This window comes from Panthera tigris, chromosome A3 (genome assembly GCF_018350195.1).
Source record: "Panthera tigris isolate Pti1 chromosome A3, P.tigris_Pti1_mat1.1, whole genome shotgun sequence".
NCBI classification, from domain to species: Eukaryota; Metazoa; Chordata; class Mammalia; order Carnivora; family Felidae; genus Panthera; species Panthera tigris.
In genome coordinates this window covers 57,171,796-57,193,678 of record NC_056662.1, presented here as the reverse complement: position 1 = coordinate 57,193,678, position 21,883 = coordinate 57,171,796, and the positions used below count along the sequence as shown (strand labels likewise).

The 21,883-nt window shown below is 41.0% G+C and overlaps 1 non-coding gene across 1 annotated transcript; it reads right to left on the bottom strand.

The window, feature by feature from the left end:
• Positions 1 to 3,232: 3,232 nt before the first annotated feature.
• LOC122237491 lies at positions 3,233 to 3,338 on the bottom strand. Its single transcript, XR_006216102.1, has one exon. It is a non-coding gene; the product is annotated as a U6 spliceosomal RNA (small nuclear RNA).
• Positions 3,339 to 21,883: the final 18,545 nt, after the last annotated feature.

The window sequence follows — 21,883 nt, the reverse complement described above, 5'->3', positions numbered from 1 at the left end:
AGCTCAGAACCTGGAGCCTGCTTCAGATTCTATGTCTCCCTCTCTCTCTGCCCCTCCCCCGCTCATGCTCTATCTCAAAATAAATAAAAAACATTACATTTTTAAAAAAATTTTGATAGAAATTGCCAAATTGTCCCCTAAATACATTATATCAGTTTACATGCTAACCCACAGAATAGGAGAATGCTTTCCACACCCTTAGTAACAATACTCACTATGGATGCTGTAACTTTTTTTGCCAGTCCTATACCTAAAAGAAACTACATCTCCATGCCGAATCAATTTGATATTCCTCAATTAAGAACGAAGTTCTAGTTGACATTTGTCAATTTTGGGCTGCCAGCTCCCACTGTCAGTCCTTTTCATCCTTCCCAGGCACCCAAGGATTAATTACCCTTTGGAGAACTGCACGTCCCTGCATCTTTGGGTTAGGATGTAGAGTGTAAGTCTTCCTATGGAAACTGTGGGGTCCAAATCACCCAACTCCCCACTCAGAAAAGCTAGGGGGGTCCCATGCAGGGGACAGTCCTTGGGACATTTGGACCCTCTGGGGATGCTGATACTTGGGAGAATGACCCACGAGCAAGAGCGCTGGTTGAAGCCATAGCCATCATGGGGGCAGCTGCTGTGTCAGTGTCCCTTACCTATGCTGTGACTCTGACTGTGGTTCTTACCACACAGCACCTCGGAGCTTGGTGGCCATGGTCCGGTTTGGAATATAAGCTGTTAACCACTCTGAGCGCCAGCTGTCTCTCCAATGCATCCATTTCCTCTTTGAGGAAATCAATGTATTCCTTCTGCTTGAAACCAGGAACGCTGGCACAATTGTAGAGACAGGTTCCATCTAATTTTCCTCTAAATAGTGAATCTGTTAAATAGTGAGTCTTTCCAGTGCATGAAAACGATTTGATCATGGCTTATGTACAATTTCCTCAGGAATTCACCTATGGTATTACACAAAGTACTCAATCTAAATTACAAAGGGAGAATGATCAAAGTGGACCCATCTAGAAGGCAGTAGTATCGGCTCTCGTTAAGGGGGCTCCTGGGTGGCTCTGTCGGTTAAGCATCTGACTTTGGCTCAGGTCATAATCTCACGGTTTGTGGGGTCCAGCCCTGCATCATGCTTTGTGCTGACAGCAAGGAGCCTGCTTGGGATTCCCTCTTTCCACTCTGGAACATAGGAAGGAGAACTGAAGCTTGTCGATCTCCGGGTTCCAAGGTCAGTGGCATAGGAATACTTTTCATTTCAGTTGATGAGCTAGTGTGGAGGATCAGAACGTGCCATCCCCAAATGTGCAGCTTTGGTACGACGGAGAATCAAGAGATGCAGAAAGAAGCCTTTTCAGAACTTCTCTTATCTGACTCAAAGCAGAAACTTCTGAAAATGAAAACTGCCCCAAATCCCCTCTCCCGGAGAAGCTCTATGGTCACGGAGAAGAAGGAAAATCAGCACTGAAGTGGACCTGTGCAACCAAACCTTGCTAAAGTGGCCCTTCCTTTCCACTGGTTTCTCCCACATTGCCTTCCCACAGTTGGAAGTCCCTAGAAGCCAGAAACCCTTTCCCTGTGTCTTGTCACTTCCCTACAAATTTGTCCTTCTTTGTTAAGATGCCATTTAGGTGCAAGTTCAAACCACCTCTTTGAATTACCCAGCACTGAGTTTCTCCCACATGCATGCATGCTGCCCACGTTAACAAGCTCTGTTCTTCTCTTGTTCATCGGTCCTTTGTCAGTCTATTTTCAGGCTCCAGCTGGAGACCCTCGGAGGGGATGGGGAAGAGGCTTTTTTCCCTTCCTTACACTAGCACCAAAGACAGTACCAAACAAAAATATCTGCGCCTCGTGAATAGATGCAGCTGCCCATGGTCCGATGTTCTGAGCCCAGGTGCAGAGCCCAGGTGAAAGCCATTCGATTCAAGGAAACCTGAAGTCTCGAGAGTTCTAAGTGTGTACCCCGTTGGGCAGGAAAGCGTCGAGTGAGTCTCAAGAGTCTACCTATTGCACGCCAGCTTGTACAGCAATGTCTTGCCACCAAAATTGTAGTCTCCTGTATCCTCTGTGGGCTTCAGCGTTCTTCTTACTCCAGGAGATCTCACTGTGGCTGCCTCAGGACCATCTGTAGCAGCCATTCATTTCACAAATACTATGTGCCCTCCATAAAAAGCACTGTTTCCTTTTGTCATTAAATGGTGTGTATGGAGAGCACCTTCCCTTATCAAATGGTTACAAAACACTGCAACTTCCCTTTTGAAGTGTAGTTTGAGTTTTCATTATTTCTCTTTGTTTCTCTGTATGTGTGTCTCTTTCTTTCTCATCTATGTATATATCTTCGCCATCCCCTTTGGCCAGAACAATCTTTTACAGATGTAGCTGTATAATTTACGTACAATACATAGATCTTAAGGACACATTCTGAAGAGTTTTGTCAATGGCATACACCCATTTAACCACAACCTATGGAAATAGAAAACATTTCCAAAACCCCAGAAAATCCTCTCAAACTTCTTTCTGGTCAGTTCTGCACTATTTCCTGTCAGGGAAAACAACAACAACAACAACAACAACAACAACAACTCTAGTTTCTAGCACATAGATTTGTTTTGCTTATACTGAAAGTCATACGAATTGAATCACACAATTCGTGCTTTTTTGGTGGAGGGGGCTTGATATAATGTTTCTGAAGTTGATCCAAATTGTTGTGTGTGTCAGTAGTTCATTTCTTTTTACTAAGAAGCATTCTACTCTATGAGTTTACCACAATGTGTTAGTCCATTCACCTGTTGATGGTTATTTGGGCCATTTCGAGTTTGAGGCAATTATGAGTAAGGCTACTATGAACATTCTTCTCTACGTCTTTTTGTGTACACATCGTCCTTACTTCTTTACTGTTTACTTTACGTAAAGTAACTGTTTAACTTTACAAGAAATTGCAAAGGAGTTCTTCCGTGTGGTTGGACATTCCTCGACATCTACCCACAATAGATGAGACTTCTAGTCACTTCAGATACTCACAAATGTCTGTTTTGTTAGGTGTTTTGAGAATAGCCCACTAGCACCTGTGAAAGGTATCTCACCATGGTTTTAATTTGCATCCTCTTATGGTTAATGACGTTGAGCACGTTTTCATTTGCTTACTGGCTATTTGCATACCGTGTTTTGTGAAATATTTGTTCAAGTGTGGGGGGGGTGTCATTTTAAATTGGGTTGTTTGTACTTTTTATTATGAGGGGTTTTTTTTATGTGTTTTGCAAATTTGCATGTCATCCGTGTACAGGGGTCATGCTAATCTACTCTGCGTCATTCCATTTTAGTAGATGTGCTGCCAAAGTGAGCACAGTTCTTTATGTATTTTGGATTCGACTCTTTCGTTAGATGTATGTACCGTAAATATTTTTTCCAAAACTATTACTTTTTAATGGACAACGGCAAGTACGTTTCATAACCATCTATGGAATACCCAAACATTCAAGTAGCAGATAGACCAGGCAGTTACTGCCACCACGAAAGTTTGGTATAAAAAACTATTCTAGAACATAGTGACTTCAAACAATAAGCATTTATATAGAAACCAAGGCTACAAGTCAGTTGGGGTCAGCTGACCTAGGCTGGGGTCAGCTGAAGCACCTTGGCTGCATCATTTTGCTCCCTGGGTCTCATACTCTCCTCCTGGAACCAGTGCATTGGCACAGCCATATTCTTTTCATGGCGGTGGCTGAGGCACAAAGAAACCAGCAGAAACATGCAAGACCTCTTGGGTCTTAGACTCAGACCAACACTGTGTTACTTTCACATCTACCTGTGGACCAAAGCATCTGTCATGGTTGAAATCAGAGCTGAGGTGGGAAACGTGCCCTGCCCATGGTTAGTAAGCTTTGCAAAATTACTTGACAAGTGGCATAGATACAGGGAAAAGCGAAGAATAAGACTCAGTGAAATCTGTTGCAAACATGTAAAAGTCGTAAGTGTGTAAACACATTTTTAAAGAATTTATGATGGAAAAGAGACATTAGGAATAATCCATCGACCATTTTGCCCTCATAACTGCCTTGCTGAGTGTTTGATTTCCCTCCCTCAGCCCAACTTATTCTATTTAGTATTCAACTAGTCCTAAAACCATTTATTTACAAATTCAGGAATTTATTCAATAATTATTTAGAATATTTCCTCTATCCCAGGTACTGGGTGCCAGGTTCTAGAACCACAAGGGTGATCAAGACAGACAGAACTTATGAAATTCAGCGTTGGATACAGACAACTGAGTAGGAAATTTCAGTTCAATAGGATGCTTTAGGGGGCCATCGGAAGGACAGCCTTACCCAGAGTCATGGTGTGAAGGTTTTACAAAGAAAATGAGATCTAAGCTAAAGCCTAACCAACAAATGGAGGGCAAGCTGACTTAGAACTGACAGTAGGTAGATGCAGTTTGAGTGGAGTTTCAGTGGAGAGGTGACCGCGGCCCAGAATGAAGAGTGGATGGAAGACATAGGGAAACAGGAGGCAGGGAGGCTACTGCAATGTCTAAGCTGGAGGAAGCAGGGCATCAACCAGCGTAGACGCAGCAGAGGTGGAGACATGTGGATAGATTCCAGTGATATTTTGGAGCCCCGGGGGAAGGGCTTGGAGTTTTACTCTGTCCAGGATGAGGGAGAGTGAGAAATCAAGAATAGTGCCCAAGTTTCATGACTAATCCAACAGATGGTTTTACACTTAATGAAATCAGAATTAGAGGAAAGGGTCATGTTGGATTGATAGGGGGAATAGATAAAAAATTTTATTCTAAAATATTGAGTTACCTGTGTTAAAAGATAAGCTGAGGTATGTTAAATATTTTCAGAGCTTATTTAAGCAAAAGTCAAAATTCAAATCAGGTGGCATCCAATCTAAAAGACAGAGAGAAGCTCTGAGGAAACTTACAAAATGGAAGACTTACATGGGCAGAAAGGAGTTGGAACAAGGAAGGTGGGAAAGAGGCACATTAGCATGTGCAAAGTTATAGCAGGGTTACTTTCCTTTGGGGGATGACAGGGCTTTCTTTGGCAGATTACCTAATTAGTGCCGGTTAGGTGATTCCTGATGGACTGGTTTAAGATTCCATTTCTGGGAGAGCTGAGACTGTAATTAAATTAAGTCTTGCTTCCGTGACATGGGACTTAGCAGAAGTGCCTCTGTTTGGGGCCTACTGTCTCATTTTTCACACTTGTGAGATATCCAGGAGGCACTGTTTTGCAGTTAGAGGTAAACATGAGTCTGAAATTTAGTAGAGAATTTAGGGCTGGTGGTAGATTTATGTGTCATGGGTATATCGGACTTGGACACCAGCAGAGAAGGTGAAAATGCTCATGGAGAATACACGAAGAGGGCGGAATGAGGAAGGATATCAGCCAACAGCTCAACAAGGAAAGGGCGGGCAGGCGAAGGGATCTTGCCAGGGAAGCTAAGAATGTGCAGCCAAGGCCATAGGAAGGAAGATCATGGAGGAAGAGTGTATGCCTGCTTTCAGGGAGGGAGAGACTAAATGGCAAAGAACAAGAGAAAAATCAATATGGTGATGGTCCTGATAAGACCCAAGGGAATGAAATTCGAAGCTCAGATACAAGAACAAAATTTGGGTAGGAATTGCCCCCCACCCCCACCCCCCAGTAGGACAAGATAAAGAGACAGTATGGAAACAAATGAACGGTTGATACGGTGTGGGTGAGAGAGTTCTTGATGGTTTCTCTCTCTCTCTCTCTCTCTCTCTCTCTCTCTCTTTAAGGAGGATAGAGTGGTATGGGAAGGAGGTGAAGCATTATTCTTTAGGAAAGTGAAGGTTTGAAAACAAAAACAAAAACAACAACAAAAATTGGGAGAGAAAATGAAGAAAACCTCATTGTTCTCCCGGCAGCGTTAAGGTCCCAGGAGTGGTGGGGGACTGTGAATTTGTCATGTCTCACATCTTAATGACTTTGCTGTTTTCCACCAGACTTGGGAACACACAAAGAAAAAGCAGACATTCGGCTTGATTTACTCAGGTGGAGGAGAGACACCAAGAACGTGCCAGACACATTTCGTTCAGCGGCAAGCTGATCACCTCTTCACCGCTAACGCCCCTCAGTGAAGAACAACCAGAAGAATTTTCAATTTAAAAATAAATCCAAATATTTGTCTTCATATTATCAATGCTGTGGTATATTCTGAACATATTGAGAAATTGAAGAGCATGCATTTGTGTCTGCTTCTTTTGATTTCTGTAGTGTCATATAATATTTTAATATTCAGTGTTCGTCAAAGTGTTTTAGATATGATACTGTTTCTTGAGGGAAGTGGGGATACTTTATACATTAAGCACACAGAACAAAAAATGTACTTACCTTGCCTCCCTTTGTGAAGTGCAGTGCCTGCCAGAAAAACAGCGGAACAAGAGATTTGAGGATATTGGATTTCTTTTGCTCAAAACCAACTCCTTATTTTGTATTTTTGAAATTTTTCTTGGAATTGACTGAAAAAAATCAGAATTTTAGTTACTTTTTAAAATGTTTTATTTATTTTTGAGAGGGAGAAAGAGAGAGCATGAGCAAAGGAAGGAGCAGAGACAGAGAGGGAGACACAGAATCCGAAGCAGGCTCTGGGCTCTGAGCTGTCAGCACAGAGCCCGATGCGGGGCTCGAACCTGCGAACCGTGAGACCATGACCTGAGCTGAAGTCAGATGCTTAACTGACTGAGCCACTCAGGAGCCCCCAGAATTCTAGTTATTTTTTATCAGCTTCCCCAAAATAATCAACTCTTTGGTCAATAGTAAAGAAAGAAAAAATGGGTTTCCCATAACAATGCATGTTCAGTTGCTGTCTCTTGTTGATATTCTTATGTTTGTTTCCAGGTGACTTCAATGGCCATGGTGAATTTATTTGCTGATCTTATTCTCTATGTCTGATACCTAGGGACATATCCTGTATATATGCTAATTTACCGTGATACTTCAAAAATTTTTGAAAAAAAATTATATGGACCAATGTTTACTATGTTAAGTCATCCAATTAAGAGATACACCTTTAAATGGGTGTCCTTTCAACCACAGCCTTTTGGATCAAGGCACAACCATGCCTGATGATCAAGCCGATATTCCCACTTTGTAGAGTGTAATACATCTCAGGACAGAAACACACTGAGATGTTGATGGAAAACAGGAGCGTTCCTTTAAATTAATAAGTTACGATAAAGCATCTTTATCAACCACAGTCATGAGTTATTTACACAGACAGCAATTTAGGTATAAAAGGTAGAACCCAAGTACCACTAGAGGAATGTAGGTCTACTTACAGAGAAACTACATCATCTGATGAAAAGATGTATACCAGAAGGCTCCTCTTAGTACAGCCCAAATAGAGGAACGGGTTTTACAGCTTTGTTTGACATTTATGAATTAAACAACAGGTCTTAAAAACAGGTTTATAAAAACTGGTTCTTAAACAGTGGAAGCCGGATTGCACCGTAGGCATTCTTGAAGAGTAACCTACCTCTCACCTTGAGTTGAATATACACAAGGGGAATGAGCCAGACCATTTCATATATTTTGGTTGGCTTCACAACATATCTATGACTCAGGCAGTGAGTCATGGCAATTGTTAAGGATGATTTAAATATAAGCCAAAAAGTGTGTTCTTATGAACGCAGCTTGACCACTCATTTCAGGTAAATGGACATGTCCTTTTTTCCCCTTTGATGGCTAAGTTCCAGGTTTTCCTTGTCATTTTTACAAGCCTGGATCCTATAATATCACCTCTCTAGGACTGTGGCAAGGGAGCCTCATGATAGGAAGAAGCTGAGAAGAATCCAAGGGCACTTTCTGACCAGATGAAATACAATAAAAGCCTGGAGCCAGGGGACATGGAGTGGATTATAAAGAAAATTATAAAGAAAAGCAACACTTCCTTTGTTTAGATGCAGAAAAGTTGTGTGGCTGGAGAGAGAGAGAGAGAGAAAGAGAGAGAGAAGTTAGATATAGTTTTGTTGTCATCAGATTGTCATTGAAATGTTTTAAGTTTGTTTATTTATTTTGAGAGAGAAAGAAAGCATGAGCCAGGGAGGGGCAGAGAGAAAGAGAAGAAGAGAGAATCCTAAACAGGCTCCTCCTCAATGTAGAGCCCATGCGGGGCTCGAACTCATGAACCGTGAGATCATGACCTGAGTGGAAGTCGGATGCTTAACTGACTGAACCACTCAGGCACCCCTGGATTGCCATTTAATTCTTACACATGGCTTCATATATGTGTGCATGTGTGTACCTGTGTATCTGAGAGGAAAGACAGATTAGAGAGAGGGAAGGGGAAGAGGCAGACGGACAAGGAAGAAGGAAGAGGAGAAGGAAAGGAAAAGAAGGAAAAACAGAAGGAGGAGAAAAGAGAAGGAAAATAGAGATATATCAGGAGAAAAATCTGTGAAAAGCACATGGCAGAGTCCCTGCCAATCCTAAGGTGTGATTTCGGTTTCCTTACTCTCTTTTGCAGAGATATAAAGAGGAGGACAAAACACATAAACATATAGACTTGTATTTAAGCATGTGTATTACACCTGCAAATACAATTCATAATATGGACTTTACATACAAGTAGAGAGTCGTACAGAAATGGGAGCATGACTGTCCTACTTCATTCATCCAGATGACTACAAAATTTTCCACTTGTCAATAGACAGCTACATGAAGTTTGAGAAAGAGTAAGGACATCATTAAGTGAGTAAATACAGAATGGGGGAAAAAACTGGGTTGAGATTTCTTTCCTGACTTTATTTCCTCCCTATCAACAACTATGGAGATTCTTTTTTTTTTTTTTTTTAATTTTTTTTTTTAATGTTTATTTATTTTTGAGGCAGAGAGAGACAGAGCATGAACAGGGGAGGGTCAGAGAGAGAGGGAGACACAGAATCTGAAACAGGCTCCAGGCTCTGAGCCATCAGCACAGAGCCCGATGCGGGGCTTGAACTCACGAACCGCGAGATCATGACCTGAGCCGAAGTCGGACTCTTAACCGACTGAGCCACCCAGGCACCCCAACAACTATGGAGATTCTTATCACAGCTGACCTTTGTTCCTATGCTTTTACCAAGTGGGAACACTCGTCCTTGGGCACTGAAGCCTCCATACAGCTGTTTTCCCTAAGAGGTGCAGGCAAGGTTATGGGTCTTGAAAATAGGGCACAGAAGGCAGCAGGTACTGCGGTCCATACAGGCCCTTATTGGCTTTCCCTGCTGAGAATCCAGGCCATGGCTGATGTAGGGGTGTGTGTATGTGTCACGGAATCAAGTTCTTGGATTTAGCCAGATTTGATTTCAACTTCTGAGTGAGCCTGTATTTTCATGGCAGATCAGCAATAACTTCACAATTCTTTCTCTGCAGGTAGAAGGTAGACCAGGCTGTTCTGTATTCTTTGGGATCAGAAAATTCATTTTACCTTCTCCTCTGTCCTTAGCTAATTCTGTCCTCTGCAATCTCACCCTCTTTGATAAAAACATAATATTTCATAATGACAGTCCAGTAGTATGGAATCTCATTATGTCTCAACAGCATCTGTGATTATGTTTTATTCATGTAATATCTTTATTTAGATGACACATTCATAAGGAAAATTTCTAGTTAATCCCAGATAGATACCCAGAAATGTTCAAGGTATGTTAAACTGGTTGGACCATCATGCTACCAGGATTATTAAGCTGAATGGGAAGTGATCAAGTTACAAGTCAGGAGGTCAGAATTCTTTTTTTGGATATGGCACTGATTTTTTTTTTTTTATTAATTCAGTGCATTTTTTTAAGAACTCATTCTCTTCTGTAAATGCAGGCGTTGGACTGTGTGTGTGTGTGTGTGTGTGTGTGTGTGTGTGTGTAGTTTTTTTTCCCATAAGAGGAAGACCCAGCTCTTTCTTTTTCAGACCCTTCCTTTTCTGGTCAGATACCCAGAGACTTGTTAGTGAAAGAAGGGAAATTGGAGATGCTATTCCTTAGAACTGACATATTGGGGAACCGGGGTGGCTCAGTTGGGTCAGCGTCTGACTCTTAGTTTTGGCTCAGGTCATGATCTCATGATTTGTGAGTTCGAGCCATAGGTCAGGCTTTGAGCTCACAGCGCAAAGCCTGCTTGGGATTCTCTTTCTCCCTCTCTGTTTACCCCTGTCCCGCTTGCTCTCTCTGACTCTCTCAAAAATAAATAAACTTAAATTTTTTTTTTTTAAAAAGAATGGACATATGGACATTTCACTTATGTGTCTCCTTCTACTATTTAGCATTGTGGGGACTGTCACCCCCCATTGCAAGCATTACTGAAAAGGCACCTGACCCCTTCCGTTTCAGTGATTCGACTGGCTTCAGTTTATTCATCTGGCTCATACCTGTGATGTAACAACTAAACACAAACATCCGGGAAAACAGGGTCCAGGCCAGTGTAACTTTGCACAGGCAGCTGCTTTGGTGGCCATAGTGTATGTTTTCCTATTAAATGTTTGTTGGAAGTCCTTTCTGCTAACGTTTGGTTTCAAGGACTACACAGGGTTCCTGGATAATTGAACCGTTAACTCCTTAGCGTGGTAACTGCGTCCATGTTTTTGAGTAGTTGGAAATGAATCCGATTAGGCACGAATTTAATCTAAAACTCAAACCTGCATAGGCCTGAATTTAAATCTAAATAGGCCTAAAATTTAGTTTAGTAAAACTTAAACTATTTTATTTGCAGATCTAATTGGAGTTAGCGATTCTTTTTTTTTAATGTTTACTTATTTATTTTGAGAGAGAGAGAGCAGGGAAGGAACAGAGAGGGGAGAGAGAAAGGCTCAAGCTGGTTCTGCTCTGTCAGCTCAGAGCCCCACAAGAGGCTTGATCTTACCAACCTTGAGATCATGACCTGTACTGAAACCAAGAGTCAGAAGCTTAACTGCCTGAGCCACCCAGGTGCCCCTCAAGTTTGTGATTCTTGATGTCCAATGTATCTTTTTTTTTTTAATGTTTATTTATTTGTGTGTGTGTGTGTGTGTGTGTGTGTGTGTGAGAGAGAGAGAGAGAGAGGGAGAGAGAGAGAGAGAAAGCATGAGCAGGGGAGGGGCAGAGAGAAAGGGAGACACAGAATCAACTCAAAGCAGGCTCCAGGCTCCAGGCTCCAAGGTGTCAGCACAGAGCCCCATGTGGGGCTTGAACCCATGAACTGTGAGATCATGACCTGGGCAAAAGTCAGATGCTTAACCGACTGAGCCACCCAGGCACCCCGATGGCCAATGTATCTGTACATTCAAAGGAAAATGGTAGGTTCAGAACACAATATAAACTGGTGCTTTGGCCAATCACCCTTCACCCCGTTATTTTTATTTCCTTCTGGTTATTTCCATAAGTGCCTAAGTAATTAGAAAAATGGAAGTAAGAGCACAAGCTGATTTTGAATCATTGAAAATTTAAGTCCCTTAAATCTATAAAGGCAAAGAATTTCATTTCCTCACCACATCTGTGAAGAGGTTATATTTTCACCATTTCAGACCAGCATAATTTATGTACGTGAAATGATACCAAGTCTAAATATATATTCTTGTAGTGCCTGGTTGGCTCAGTTGGTTGACTATCTGGCTCTTGATTTTAGCTCAGGTACAGTTTGTGGGACTGAGCTCAGCATCAGGTTCCCCTGTGACAGCGTAGAGATTGCTTGAGATTCTGTCTCTCCTCTCTCTCTGCCCTTTTCTCCACTTGCATACTTTCTCTCTCAAAATAAAACATTTAAAAATTATATATATATATATATATATATATATATATATGGATTCCAATGAATCCTAAGAATATACATATATATGTACATATATGTGTGTATATATACACATATATATATACATACACATATATATGTATGTATATATGTACGTATATATACACACATATATACGTACATATATATGTGTATATATATTCATATATACATACATATGTACGTACATGTATTCGTATATTCATATATATGTACATATATATGTACATATGTATGTATATATATATGTAAATATATACATATCTCTGTGTGTGTATATCTATCTATCTATCTATATATATATCTATATATGTATATTCTTAGGATTCATTGGAATTCAGATAGGACCCAAGTGTTATTGAGCAGTATCAATGGTCATCAGGCACTATGCCATGTGATACTGGAGCTTCCAGGGCCCTCCAGGGACTATGTAGGGAGGAGAGTTGATATTTATTTAGAGTGTGCTCTATTCAGACTGCACTGGGTACTTAACCATACATTTTTGCAATCAATCCTGACAGCAGCTCTCCAAAGTAGACACCATTACTCTAATTTCATATATGAAGAAATAAAGAAATGGAGGTCTGTGAAGTTGTAAAAATGTACCTACATAGAGCCTGTCATAAGTATCATACACATTCATGATTAGTGTGGGTTTGGTTTTTTTTTTTTTTTTTTTTTTGCCACTCACCCATTTGCATGTGTATATCACTTTTTTTCAACTAACTCTAGGATAGAAAAGGTATTCACACTTATAAAATGAAAGAACAATTCAAGATAGAAATATGATCAGTAAGGGTATAAAATTTATGTGAAACCATCACAGGAATGTTAACAGTAATAAACACCGAAAAACAATTAAGTCTAATATTTGGTCAACTACTCTAGAGAAGGGAATATTTATAGAAGGGTAATTTTACTTCCTCAATAGAATTCTTAGGAGGGGCACCTGGTTGGCTCAGTTGGATGAGTGTCCAACTCTTGATTTTGGCTCAGGTCATGATCCCAGGGTCCTGGGATTGAGCCCCTCATCAGGCTCTGTGCTCAGCACAGAGATTCTTGAAATTATCTCCTTCTCTCCCTCTGCCCCCTCCCCATGCTCTCTAAATAAATAATAAATAAATAAAAATAAATAATAAAAAAAAGAGTTTTTAGGAAATCTCAATGCAACATGACATTGCATTTTTAGGAATTTGCATAGTGATTATGCACATGTGAGTCATTTATATTGATGAAGTCATCCTGCCCTTCATCAATGAATCTCTCTTTGCATGTTTTTAGTCTGTTTGTCTATTTTATCAGTCACACACTGTTACAATACATAAGAGAGTTCTATTGTTACCACTATCATCATTATTTTAATATAGGAAACTACTTAGTATATATGTTGTTATATATACCTGTTAGTTGGCCTAAGTTATACTTATCTCTTTAAAGCTATTACATTATTTTTCATAAAATTATTCTAACCTAGAAGAGCATTCAGTATACTAGATGCATATCATAAAATATGCATTTAAAATTAGTGTCAGGGAGTAAAACTTTCTTGATATTGGAAACTTGATTTCTGTGGAAGCCATGTCAAGTATCTTTGCAAACAGTGTATCTGGATAATCTCAATGCTCTAAACCCAGAAGGAGGAAAATGTTCTCTCTCTGACATTGTGGCATAAACAGGAAATATACACTGTTTTCTAAAATTGTAAAACTTCAAAAGCAAATAGTGTATTAATCAACTTAGAAGTGAAGTGCTGTCTGGTTCTGCATGAATTTCCAGTTTTCTTTCCAAGAAGGGATACAAGGAACCCCCTTAAGTGAGATGGTAGGAAATGTCTTTGTCCTGGTTTCTTATCATTCTTATTTACCAGGTTCATCCATTTTGTACCTCCCACTGTCACAACAAATTTGATATCGAGTTGTTGTATATTTAAGGTTTAAAATACAAGGCTTTGACTCATTTGGAAATGTTTAAGAGGACTTCCCATGTCCTAGCCTCAGAGATCAGCCGTGCTCAGTTCTGGAACTCAGGTAGGTTGAGATGATTGCGCTATCAGTTTCATTTTAGGAGAGGAAAGGTTACTTTTGAATTGAAAATGTTTCATTTGTTGAAGGAGGATTTGCAAGAACTCCTCTGGAAAGAGTGACCTATACAGAGAAGCAAACACATTGCTATCCACCTGATCTGTTGTACCTAATTACTTTTATAATTTTCATTGAGGTTTTCACATAAATGGATTCTTTAATTTCCTTTCAAGTTAGTCAACTGATATCTTTTCTTTTTTTATTTTTTAAAAAAATCTTTATTTTTTTGGGGGGGGGTGGGAAGGGGCAGAGAGAGGGAGACACAGAATCCAAAGCAGGCTCCAGGCTCTGAGCTGTCAGGACAGATCCCAACCTGGGGCTGGAACCCATGAACCAGGAGATCATGACCTGAGCCAAAGACAGATACCCAACCAACTGAGCCACCCAGGCGCCCTGTTAATTGGTATCTTAAACCAATGCCTTAGCATTGTCCCTCCCAGGGGTGAGCTGAGGGTAAGTTTCCCTCAGGAGGTTAAGTAGAGCAGGCACTGATTTTGGAATCAGAAGAGTATATTCTGAGAATCAGGACTCCGGGGACTCGACTTGAATGTATGCTTGCCTTCAGCCTTTACTCAAGATGATTCTGTTCATTTGCCCAACAATAGATTTTGACTGCAGACAAGTCTGACATACCAAGCAGTGTTGCTTTGAGGAACATATTCTATGAGATACTGTAAACTTCCATTATTTGCTAACCATATGAAAAAGAAAAAAAAAAAAAAAAAGGATATTGTGGAAAACTCATCAATTGCTCCGAAGCAGACTGGTTCCACAACTCCAGAAGTCAACTACCAGAGTGAGCTGTCCTTGGCATTCCACACAGTCATTTTCACCTCAGGAGGAAGCCATGAGTGAATGTTACAATCTGGGAGGATGCTACCCAGACTCCTGAGTAGAAAAAGCCAGTTGCAAGTGAGGACTTGTATATCTTGGGGCTCAATGTCCTTCTCTTTACAAGGATGAGAAAAGCATGTAAGAAAGACCGAGGGAGAGTTTAGATGAAATCGCAAGGAGCACACAGTTGACAGAATGACAGACAGAATGAAAAAGAATTCTGTAAGAATTAAGTAGGACAGGACCAGGCAGCAATCAAGGCCATTCGCTGATTTTTTTCCACTCATTCAACCACTGGCTGAGCATCTATATGGTGTCTGCTCACTAGAAACTCACATTCCTAGAGGGGGAGAATGGGACAGGAATAAATGAATACAGGGAAGAGAGCCATAGATGATCACATAAGAAACTAATTAAGGGACATATAAAGTCTTCTGTAAGGATTTTTCTCTGTATAATATTCTCAGAATTCCAGAATTGACAAAACTACCTCTAAGTAATTTCTCTGACCAAGAAGGAAGTAGGCTCCCAGAACAAATCAGGGCTTTTTTTTTTTTTTTTTTTTTTTTAAACAGCCTGGGTAAATTCTAGCTCAGATTAAGCATTGGAAATTAGCTGGAAATACTTTATGGTATTTAAATCTTGCTCTAAATTTGTACAGTTCTTACCATGCATCTATATGCTCATATTAGGGATAAGTTGTTATTTAATACAAAATAGCCCATTTTAGTCAAATACAGAATTCTGAAGAAATTCCAGGCCATGTCCCTGTGCAAAAATCAATTGTGATCTATGTTGGTTTGTAAACTTGAATCTATAAGGACGGTATCTCATGGGCTATTCGTTTGCTTCTAGAGGAGGGACTGCCTTTTTTTTTTTTTTTTAATTTTTTAAGTTTATTTATTTATTTTGAGAGAGAGAGAGAGAGAGAGAGAGAGAGCGCACAAGCTGGGGAGGTTCAGAGACAGAGGGAGAGAGAGAATCCCAAACAAGCTCCACACCATCAGTGCCAAGCCCCATGTGGAGCTCGAACTCATGAACTGTGAGATCATGACCTGAGCTGAGATCAAGAGTGGGACGCTTAACCCACTGAGCCACCCAGGCGCCCCGAGGCAGGGCTGTCTTTAAACTTGAATTACAATTTAAGATTTGTGCCAATCCATGAGAAAATGAGCTTCGTTAGTTAAAATACCTCCTATCGTACAATGATGGAAGTCTGTTACAAAGTCTAAAATAATTCAGTTGAATAATCATTTGTTGAATGAATAAATCAATATCTGAACACATTTCACAAATTACATTCACCTTTTGCAGCCCTTTTTCATAAATCAAAGTATACACGAAAATAAACAAATTCATTAATAAATTCAAATATTAAACACTCCACACTTTGGTGCCCTCCACATCTTTCTGGTTCACTCTTTCAAATACCCCCAATGGTATCAATCCTTGCCTTCACTGGCACCTGTAGTCCCTCAGTCCTACCTGACTTAAATGCCGTTAGACCATTGTACCACTCCCTTGTGTATGCACTCAATCACCTCCCTCTGTCCTACACGCCTGGTGAAACCACAACGTAGGTGAATCCGATCTCTGCCCACTATATGCCTGCACCTATACAAGAGAATGAACGTACAGAAAACACACAATTTATCTGACTGGTCCTTTTTATATGCCTGGTTGTAAGCTTCAAAGGAGCTCTAATTCTGCTTGTAATTCATAATTTATATGCCTACATGCCATTCACTCTTCCAATGTCCTTGAACCTATATTTTATATTTTCACTTTTCTCCTTAAATCTTCAATGCTTCACTCCCTAACCTCATTCTCACTGAAGAACTGAAGCAGTGAGACCAGAACGCGTTAATTTGTGCTGTCATCACAACTGCTCACCGACCTGTCTGTGCCCTCTTTCCTGTTGCCGCAGATAGACTGTCCTTGCTCCTAGCCACGCCGGATCCTTCCATCTGCACACTGGAAACCATCCCTCACATCTAACCAGGATAGTGCATCAGCAATTTTTCTGTTTCTCTTCTTTCCCCTGTCTCATGGGATCATGCTCATTACTAGGAAAACATGCTGTTGGTTCTCCAGGCTTTACAAATGTTTCTTTCTTTGAACCTGTTTCCGTCTAGCTATTGTCCCATTTATTTTCTTCCCCATACAGTAAAATCCTTGAAATCGATGCTTCTACTCACTGTCTCCAACTCCCGCTTCTTCAACCTGTCAGAATTTCACAGGTACTGCTGTACAAAACTTGTTCTTCTCCGGGTCCCCAAACCTCTACGTTTCTAAACCAAAAGCCCTGTCTTCCTTCTTATCTTACCCACAAGATGATAGATGCAGTCTTTGAAAAAGAGTCTGTCTCACTTCATGTGATCAGTAAATGTTAGCTATTGGTATTATATCTATTCTGTCATGGGTATATAATTCTCAAGGGAAAGATTCATATGGTCTATCTCTGTATTTCCTGTAGGAACAAACACTTAGCACACAGTAGAGTCGCAAAAAGTTAAATAAACACTAGAGGTTTGGTTGTATAAATAAATAAATAAATGGATGGATGGATGAATAAAAACAGAAGTCAAAGATAGGCAGGGCATAATGTAGCACACATGAAATTTTAAACTAATGTTATCTCCTTGAGATGTTTTCAGGTTTTTTTTTTTTAATTTTTTTTTCAACATTTATTCATTTATGAGAGACAGAGAGCACAGGCAGGGTAGGGACAGAGAGAGAGGGAGGCCCAGAACTGAAGCAGACTCCAGGCTCCAAGCGGTCAGCACAAAGCCTGACGCGGGGCTCAACCCCACAAGCTGTGGGATCATGACTTGAGCCGGAGTCAGACGTTCAACCAACTGAGCCACCAAGGCACCCCAAGATGTTTTCAGGTTTTAAGACTGATAAAGAGAATTATAGAAGCCAGGGACTGTTGGGAGAAGGGAGATTCAGAGGTACACACACTGGATTTCGCCTTGGAGAAGCACCGAGAATCCAGAGAAATAGTCCTTGGTGAACTGACTGGGCCAGAGTTCACATTGGTTGCAGCTGATGAGATTTTCTCAGAGTGAACTCTCATTAAATAAGACCTGCACAAGCATGCCTTTACAGTGACCTTTGGAGAGATAAATTAAAACTCAAAAAGCTTTAAGGACTTATTTCAGATCAAAGAGCAAGAGGAAGTGACTGAAGACGCTGGGATGAAGATGGGTGTTTTAAAGTCTGCTTTCTCTATTTCCAGGTTAGGGTTTGGGCAGATTTCCATCTCCAGTATGGTAGCAGTTGATTCACTTCCAGAATGCTAAACGAAATATACATTTGCAAGGGGATTCCTCATTCCCAGCTGCTTCTACAAGCATTTTCGCCATGATCCTGAAGAGTAGTGGTATACACTACCCCAAAACATGCCACTTTGGTATGTTGATTATTTTGAGCCGTGGACATTTGAAAAACAGCAGACGCAGGGGGAGGCTTTCTCCGAACTCCCTTTATCTGCCTAAAGACAGATTCTCCAGAAGGAAGTTGGCTGCTATACATCTTCCTAGGAGTTTCAGCAACCAGGAAAGATGGACTGGTCACAGGAAATTGACAGGAGACACACTGTGTCATGAACTGTTGGTGGTGTTTTGGAATGGTGGGGGCTCGAAGCTGACAGCCAAGAAGGAATTCTTGAAGATGTTTTTGGTGCAAAAAAGGTGATTTTTTTGGAGCACGGGGACAGGACATGCCCAGAAAGGCTGCCCTGGGGTTAGGAAGAGTGGCTGGTTATATGTTATGGAGTTGGGAAGGTAAAGGCAAATGCAGGTTTCCAGAAGGACTTTGATATGCTAAAGAGGACTCCTAAAATAACTGAGGCCTTGCTATTAGTCACGCTAAGGTAGTTTTCCCTCCAGTAAGGCATTAACATGAAGACAGTTGGGGGTTCCTGGACTAAGGTTATACTCTGTATATGCCTCAAGTATTTGTCAATGGGCTGCAGGTTATAAAGAAATTTAATTTCACCTGCTATTTCCTCTTGCCTTTGTTCCCCACATCACTATGGAGGGGAGGGTGGATATTAGGGGCTCCAGAAAAGTGAGCCTATAGGTTTCTGGAGATTAGGTTATTGATAAGATTGCCTTTTTCTTGTCATTTACTAAGACATTTGTAACTGATGGAGACCCGTGTTCTTCATGACTGTGATCTCTATCAGTTAACCACCATTTGTTTTCTTTCCTTTCCTTTGTTCTTGGGCAGCCAGGAGTGCCTGAGGAATATCATACATATCCCACCTGGGGAGGGGGCGGTGCCAGCTTGTACTTTGTGCTAAGCTTGCCTTTTGCTCACTCATCACTATCATCTCCCATCTATTCCCTTACCCTCCCCTAAAAGGTCACATCTTCCTTCTACTTTCCCTACAAAGATGGCATTTCATCCTGGATTCTAAGCCACCCTGGAGAGATACTCATTTTTCCCTGGAGAGCTCTCATGTATGCACATAACAGGCACACATGTTAATAAGCTTCTGTTTTTCTCTCGTTAATCTCAGCTGAAAACTCAGAAGGATACAAAAAAAAAAAGGTACAAAACGACTTTTAGTAGCAGGTGCCTAGCAACTTCAGAGGTTTACTTTATAAATATTTGTTGAATTGGTGAATGGGTGTGCCTTATATGTAATAATGGGATACTACTCAGAGGTTTCTGTGGGTTGTCTTTGGTTTTTTGATTGCTCTGCACCTCAGAATCAAGATATAGCAAGATAAAGGAGAGGGAGGCTCTCCCCCCACACCTGACATCACAGGGCCGAGGAGGGTGACATAGGATGTAGGTGTGTATCTCTTTTACACAAATGTGTTGGATTCAAACCCTAGATTTTATTTAAGCCTTCTAGAAAGAAACGTAAAGTTTATTATTACAAGACTTTTTTTTTTTTTTTACAAAAGAAAAACAAGGCTCTGCAAAGCTTAGTAGTTGAATATCTGAAGACAGAATCTTCTTTTTAAATATACTAGGAGATTTCAATATGAAAAGTACCACGCTTGTTTATTTACCTTCAATTTGCAGCTTTTCAGACACCAAAACATTTCTCTGCTGAAATGAAACAAGTATCTCTGGCTAAAAAGAGAGAGGGAGAAGCATTTAATTCTGTGCACATAATAAAACATTCACACTACTGCATGATCCTTGCTAGGGCGGCTCTTTAAGAAATGGGCTTTAGGGTTTTGCTGAGAACTGTCTTTAAACAAACAAACAAAGCTAGTGCAGGCTTCAAGACTTGCAAATATAATAAAATTATCAAGTCAACACTCTTATGAGGGCTGACTTTATAAGCAAAGATTTGGAATTGAAATATCATTACAACATTAAGGGTTTGTAGTTGTACAATGCAGATTTCAAAGAAGGAGAAGTTAAAATATGAATATTATAAAAATATGTAAAAAGAATAAATAGTGTGAAATGTCAGTACTAACTCTTTTCCCTTACTAGGGACTCTGCCGCACCCTAGAGCTGAGCCCTTCGCCGCCCCCTGTCCCCGGAGCACGGAGCACGCATGCGCAGCAGACTGCAGCCCACGTTGCTGTCGCCAGTTTGCCAGTGGGGAGAGGACGGGCGCCACGCTGTGGTGCAGGGGAGCCACTGCCACCTGCAGACGGATCCCTTCCTCTGGTCAGCCTCCACTCTACCTCTGAAAAATCGGGGTGATACACAGGCTTTCTGGATTTGTCTGCTAGGCTATAGAGATCCCCGCCTTCTCCTTCACACAGAAGTTCCTGGGGTTCAACTCTTACCGACTTCACCGAGCTCCAAACTCTGGGTAGCAAGGCAGCCAGTTAAATCCCAGATCCTCCCGAGCTTTCCAGGGCGAGGAGGGGATTTAAGAGCAGCCTTGCACTAGGATGATCCTCATCTTCCCTGCAGGACTCACATTTCTATTTTTTAAGGTGCACTTTCTCTTGAGCTAAATTCCAAAGTCCTTTGTGAGTGTTAGTGATGCCAGAGGTACTGTCCAGTTTGATGACTGGATGGTTCAGGAGTTATTTCTGTTACAGGATTATAATATTCCAATCGACCGCGTCGGATCAAAGGGCAGAAAAAAAGCCTCACCGGTTTCTCGGGGAGGATTCATATGCTCCTATGTGAAGGTCAGTCTCAAATCAGGTAGTTACCCTGCATGAAAATATTGTTTAAATGTTTATTTATTTATTTTGAGAGAGAGAGAGAGAGAGAGAGAGAGAGCAGGGGAGGGGCAGAGAGAGAATCCCAAACAGGCTCTGCACTCTCAGTGCAGAGCCCCATTTGGGGCTGGAACGCGCAAACCATGAGGTCATGACCTACCTGAGCTGAAATCAATAGTCAGACATTTAACCCACTGAGCCACCCAGGCACCCCAAAGTATGAAAATATTTACATATCCTGTCGTGTGATCAGATTTTCACATCATTTGGGTAGAAAGAAAAAAAGGAGATGTGAGATCCCAAAATATGAACCAGGGATCATTGAAGGGAAACATTTCATGTGGAACCCATCATATCCTTCCTGTGACTGATACAGTCAGGGAAAGGACTGCAGCCTATACCTCTAAAGCAGGAGAGCTGGCCTTCATCGGATACATACTAAGTGGTATTTATTCTAGGCACTGTGCTAGGAGCTAAGGATAAGCAAGTTAATCAAAGCGATCCCCCTTACCTTCACAGAGCTTTTGGTCTAGTGTGAGAAAAGTAAAATGATTAAGTGCTAAGACAGAAAGCTATAGAAAGACATCAAAGGCATAAAATGGGATTCTAATTACTCCAGAAAGGTAGGTGTCAGGTAAGACATCCTTGAACCAGCTACCTTCAAGCAGAGACCCTAGGAAGAATTAACAACGTGAAGGGCAAAAAAGAGGAAGAACAGAATGTGCAAAGGTCCTGAGGTGAGAGGAAGCCTGGAACTTTGGTCAGAGTTCACAGTGCATTGGTGGTGATGGGATAGAGTAAAGTAGTAGGAAAGGCAGAGGTCAAATCAGGTAAGCCACTGTAGGATTTTAATCTTTCCAAATGGCACTGAAAAGTCACTGAAGGATTTTAATTTGATAGAGATATGATCTTACCTTCAGTCATTTCATGTGTACAGTAATAGGTGGTGTTACCACTTTCGGGGGTTGAGTTCTGACTCGTAGGCCCCTTTGAAAAATGGCTCAGCCAGGCCCTCCTCAGCATGGGAGTATAGTTTGATACTTTGTTATTTGCTTTA